We start from the raw sequence: 6,000 nt of genomic DNA on the forward strand, positions 1-6,000 counted from the left end.
GTCCGTAGTAGAGCCCGGGCCGCATATACTGAAAAAAGTCGCTGGGCGCGGTAGTGCTTAACTTAGCGTCACAAGTTGGCGGCTGGACGTATTTATTCAATCGTTTTTTTTTTGTTTTTTTTACTAATTGTAACAACGTGTCATTATTTCGCATTATTGGCGGCGCCTTCACGACACCAAAGCTAGAACCCGAACTGGTCCGTGGTTTGGAGCTCGCCGAGGCCTGCGCGTGCCAGGGGTGTATAAGATCGGCTGCCCGCGACAGCGGACAGCCAACTTTTTAATGCAAACACCCCCGGCCGGCACGCTTCGGGCTCCACGGCCCCAACTCACGGGCCGCCCTGCTTCCAGCTTTGACACCCCCGCTACACCTTGGGTGTCCTGGAGATCCTGCGCCGCCTGCTTTATATTATAATCTCAGGTGCTCTCCTGAGGCCTCCACTTGGGGGTTACATGTGCCCTCCTCGAGCAGTGCTTGTAAAAATCCAATCTATCGTCGCGACATAAATGACCCGCGACTTATGCAAACCCAGTCAGAACATTTCCCCTTCAAGCACAGCGATCACCAAGGGGCGTCCACGCCCACTGCCTCACCGCGCTGGCAGCCAGCGGCTGAGCGTTAACAAACTCGACCGTACTCCGCAATGCCGGCATGTCTGGGGACAAACGAACACAAGGAACGCTAAGAAACCTCATCCGTAGTGCTAGGCATAGTCATATATTCAAAGAGCTAAAGCCCCCAGATTTTTCTCTCTCGCGCCCGCTCTTACTCTAGCCTGCGCACAGGCGGCTCAAATGAACGTCTCGTGCGGTTCGTGGGACTGAACGCCATCTGTATGAGGAGGGAACACTTCCGGTGGTAGAAAAAATAACGTGACGCCACATCGGTTCAAAACAGAAGTTATGTCATTCTCTTTTCGAAGGCGCGAAATTTGTTTTGGTGGCCTGCCTTTAGAGCCATATATTCAAATGACCCGCCATTCGACTTGATGGGCGTTTCGAGCTTCCAGCGCGGAAAGCGATGCAGGGAAAGGCCAGCCATAGGGTTGTCGAAGTCGCATCCCTGCACAGAACATACTTTGTTTGGAGGCCGACGAAAGCTTTAGGTGTAGAATGCTGGTCCTATCGTCGGACACAAAGACCGTCGACCAGCACAGTCGCACAAAAACAACTAAACAAGTATCTGGCGGTCGTAACTCACTACTTTTGACTGAAAGCTACCCGCGTCGCCAAATTCAGACAAACGTCGACAAGCAAAACGGCACAACGTGTGAGGGGGGCGTATTTCAACAGGTGAACCTAAAGACAGAAGATGCCGCTGCCTGGCGTAGGCTCCAGACAGGCACTTACACGAACCTGCCACATATTACATCGGATGCACCCCACAGCCTACAGGGACGAATGCCCATGGTGTGGGGCCACACCAACCCTATACCACATTACGTGGGAGTGCACACTACACAACATAGAACACCCAGACACGAACACAACGAGGGAGCAATGGGAGGCACTGCTGTCCAGCTCGGCCCTCGACGACCAGCTCAAGCTGATTAAGAGAGCTGAGAAGATGGCAAGAGCCAGCGGAGCCCTGGACTAAGGGCCCCGACCATTAGCGGTTTTTCTGATTATTCTTTTAATAAAGTTTATCTATCTATCTATCTTCTGCGCATTTCAAGAGCTGCATGGCAGTGCGAGTGATAGCGGCGTCAACGCCCCCTCTAAAGATGTGCGTTGAAAAAGAAGTACTTATTAATAATAATAAAATTAAATAAACCTTTATTTTCTTTACGCGTCACGAATATATAAAATTGACCAGGAGTTTTATTTTCGCTGAATGAATCTAACTGTGTCTCACTTGAATTCAAAACGCGTTTTTCTTTCCCAATATTTGTTCTCTCTAAACATAGTCGCGCGTCAATAGCTGCTCCCATAACCAGCCTTGATGATGTGATACTACCGATACAGAGAGCTGTGTTTATGGCTGTACAGAAATCGCAAGGCAATGTGCCCAACAATGATGAATAAAGAAGTTTGATAATCCTGCATAACTTATGGTATATATCATTGATAAGCAATTTGCATAACTACACAAGGCACACGTATAGCATAACCATAAGCTAACCAAAACATATCCATAAGTTAAACCGTGAGCATATCCATAGGCTAAATCATAAAGCATAACCATAAGCATCACCGAACCTTTTCGCTTAGAGATATCCAGGCTTAACCTTAGCTAAGCCCCAGCCAATATTTTTTTTATGGCCTACGATTTGGCCTTGTTGCGCGAAGAGAACTTGCGGAACCCATTCCAGGATCCTTCACTGTGGGAATCCATAGAAAAAATGTGAACTTTGTTTTTGAGAAAGTGTTCAGTGTGCGCTGTTTGCGCGCACACGTTACGTCACGTTGGCGAGAACAACACCGTCTATGGTTCGACCGGGTTCGACTGATGGTTCGACGCAGTGGCGCACGCGGCCGACGCGCTCCGACGCGCCCGGCGTCTAACAACGCCCGCCCGCATACGTACGTGGCATGTCCCAATACTTAAAGATTGGCACTCGCTTAGGTCGGCTATGCCAGGATATATATAGCGAAAGCTAAGGCATAGCATGGTTAGCCTTGGTTAATCTTGATTGCAAGTACAGGTTAGTCTGGTTGTCTAGTTATGTTGCGGCGTTTAGCCAGTCGTTCGGCGCGCTGTTCGTCTGTTTCCTGGGCGACTCGTTTCCTCTTCATCTCGTTCCGATGTCGATTCCAGGCCTCCTCGTGCTTATCAGAATTGTTGCCGTCCATACTGCCGCCTCAAGTGTGGTTGCGTCACATTCGAGCTCTCCTTTTCAGTCCTCCGACATGTTATCAGGCATGCGACACAGCTGGCGAAGCGAGCGGAGACGAGCGCAACGACGAGGAACGCGGTGGGACGTCATACCAAGCGGCGGAGGCGGAAAGGCGCTGTGCTGCGCAGCAGCGGAACACCTGTGGCTCGGTGCTACTAGTGGCGCAGGCGTAGTAGTGACTAGGGAGCCAGAAAGAGAGAAATATCCGCGGCGAGGCGCACGTTGTGACGTCATGTGCCTCCTCGGAGCACCGCCACAGCGAAATCGCAAGTTCGCGGCCAGTAAAGCTTTCGCTTTAAAAGCCCTGAAGTGACACGCGCTGCTACGTTCCGCAAAGCGCTTGCGTGCTGCGTACACATCGTCATGGCACAGTACTAAAACTGCCTAATAACTCGTAGGACCGCTCAGCGGCGTTCAATTGGATATTAATGTTGTTTTTTTGCATTTACAACTCATAAGAAGTGTATAGTTGCCCTCGGACTTTCTTTGTGTGTGTTTCCTCATGTCACTGCATTCGTGTTCGTGTACTTCATTCATCAAGCCTTTTAGCCTCCGTGAATAATTATCAGTGCTTAACAAGAAAGGGAGAGAACACACGCGATTAACGCCGCGCACGTGTTCTGGCGCATTCTGTTTCGCGACGATATTCATTCAGAACTGATGTATTAACTCGCTCAAACAACCACCCTTATGACCTCCTCGCCTGTGCATTCAAAGCATTCAATGCATTATCAACTGCATCACATGTGAACGCAGCTGGTTGCACCCTCTCTATATTATCGTCGCCATATTTACCAGGCCGCAGATGTACTTCCAAGACCTCGTCAATTATTCTTTCAACTGTGTTGGCCTTGTAGGTTTACACGTATGTGTCCCCAAATAATCTATTCGGATCTCGCGTCGCTAGCAGATCTGCCTACTCCGAGTCCGTCGACGTCGGCCTCTCGCTTTACATAGATTCCAACACGTGCCTTGGGTCTCCATATATTATTATTTTGTTTTCTTTTCTTATTTCTTGGGTCAACGGGAAAGCAACCAAATATTCAAGGATTGTTGATCTTGTTCTGCCCCGAAGACACGGAATAAAGAAGCGGAAGGCGAGCATACGAGACAAAGGACGTGGCGCAGGGCGGAAGCTCCACGAGGGCATATGGCGATGGTGATAGCAATAAGCACATACTAGCGAAAGCGTTGATTCGGGTTTCGCAATGAAAACAGCATGCACAACCAACAAATACAATATGTATTTATCGCGCAACTATGCCTGTTATGTAATCGATCCGCAAAGTAGAATGTTTTTCTACATCTCTTCATCTTTTTCTACCCGCAGCACGAGATCGTCGCAGCGCGTGCTTCTTTCAAATGTGTCGGTCGGAACCTAGCAAGCCACGTCTGTCATAGCCTGTCCACGTCTACAGTCAGCAACGCCTGCCAGTGGTAACACGCTTGCCCACAACGTCCAAAGGACCAAGGGTGTGCCAAGAGCAAGAGTACGGTCCTCCTTCGTAGGCGAGTTCCAGCCTCCGCTGCGCAAGAGGTGTGAAGATAGAGACCCAAGTACGGGGCCAACACTCCATTGTCAGACAGTCCTTTGTCGGAAAACGAAGATACCGACATGGTGGAGGCGCGACCTTCACTTGACTGGGCCAAGCTGCTTGCCAAGAGAGATGATGAGGAAAAGATACGCCGGGAAGATTTTTCGCAACCCGGGAACATTTTTGGCGCCGAGGATCCCGATGTTGAACATGTGACTGCTGAGAAGGTGGGTGAATTCAGGTCAGCCAACAACGACGGAGTTCTCAAAGGTCCGGGAGCGCAGGAACTTCCACGCCCAGGCATGACAACCAACCCCGTGCCATCATTGGACGAGGCATTTGCAAGGTATCCAGAAATCTCGGACCGAGTTTGTAGGAAGAAATTCAAGAAACCGTCTCCGACGCACAACCACGCCTTGCCAATCCTGCTTCAAGGTAACGACCTGATTAGTGTCGCACAGACGGTTGGAAGCAGGACTATTGGCTGCATCTTACCAGCTGCCTTGGATCTAGCTGCCAGCCACGTTCATCAAAGAGAGGGATGGTAAAGCCCATCCTGTCTCGTCTTGGCCCCAACACGCGAACTAGACCAGCAAATAGAGAGAGAAACGAAGAAATACCGCTACCGAGGGGCAAAATCCGTGTGCATTTACAGTGACGGCAGTCGGCGGGTGCAGACTGACGCACTCAAGCAAGGTGCCTAGCGCGACTCCTGACCGACTCAACGACCTGCCCATGAACAAGGTCAACGACCTGCCCATGAACAAGGTCATCGACCTGACACACGTCACATTTCTTATTACAGATGAAGCGGATCGCACACGCTTTGATGACGCTGACATTTAGGTGGAGATTAAGAAGGTGATGTTAGAAGACATCAGGCCAGACTGTCAGACAGTGATAGACATAACCGCCGTGCCCACTCCAGCCGGAAATCTTTGTTTCGCTTGTACTTCTTCGCCACAAGACCTTTCCCTGCGCTTCCTTACTTGCCTTTACTATTTGTTATAATTTCCGCTTGTTTATTTTTCATATTTTGTGTGACCATTGTGCTTTCTTATTAATTTTACAAGTTATTTATTGCCTACCTCCTCCGCTCGCAGTGATTCCTAATGACGGTGTACGTATAAATCTAAATATTATTTAAATAATTAAAAGAAAGAAAATGGGAGTAACTTCTGACCTCTTGCGGCCCCATGTGGCCCCAGTGCATTTCTAGGCAGAGAATAAGGAAACTATTTTATGAGACTCTAGCCCGACACTCTAAAAAAACATTGCACCCTTTCGTGTGCATATCTGCCACACAACGATAATCGTCATCTGCCTTGATGATTTTCCTTTCTTGAAAATGCCGCGCCCGCTACTTTTCTGTCGGGAATACTATGTCACGCTGATAACGCGCATGCCGTTCGTTACGGGAAAGTACCGGGCTCGCAGCGTTAAGAAAAGGAAACGCATCATGGCCGATGACGATTATCGTTGTGTGGAAGATATACACCCCAAAGGGTGTAAACTTCTTTTACAGTGGTGTCTTCTTTGTGGAGGTGGCGCTTCCCGATGATGAATCGGCGACTGGTGCCCTGGCTATGGTGAATCGCTTGACCATAGAGGTTCATACAATAGTTACT

At 49.3% G+C, this 6,000-nt stretch overlaps 1 long non-coding RNA gene across 1 annotated transcript in view; it reads left to right on the forward strand.

Annotated features, from left to right (window-relative positions):
- Positions 1-5,543, forward strand: part of LOC135900917 (uncharacterized) — a 33,039-nt gene extending 27,496 nt beyond the window's left edge. The window contains exon 4 of the long non-coding RNA XR_010563977.1: positions 4,168-5,543. This is a non-coding gene — a long non-coding RNA (uncharacterized lncRNA). The remainder of the gene's footprint in view (positions 1-4,167) is intronic.
- Positions 5,544-6,000: the final 457 nt, after the last annotated feature.

This window comes from Dermacentor albipictus, chromosome 2, assembly GCF_038994185.2.
Source record: "Dermacentor albipictus isolate Rhodes 1998 colony chromosome 2, USDA_Dalb.pri_finalv2, whole genome shotgun sequence".
Taxonomy (NCBI): domain Eukaryota; kingdom Metazoa; phylum Arthropoda; class Arachnida; order Ixodida; family Ixodidae; genus Dermacentor; species Dermacentor albipictus.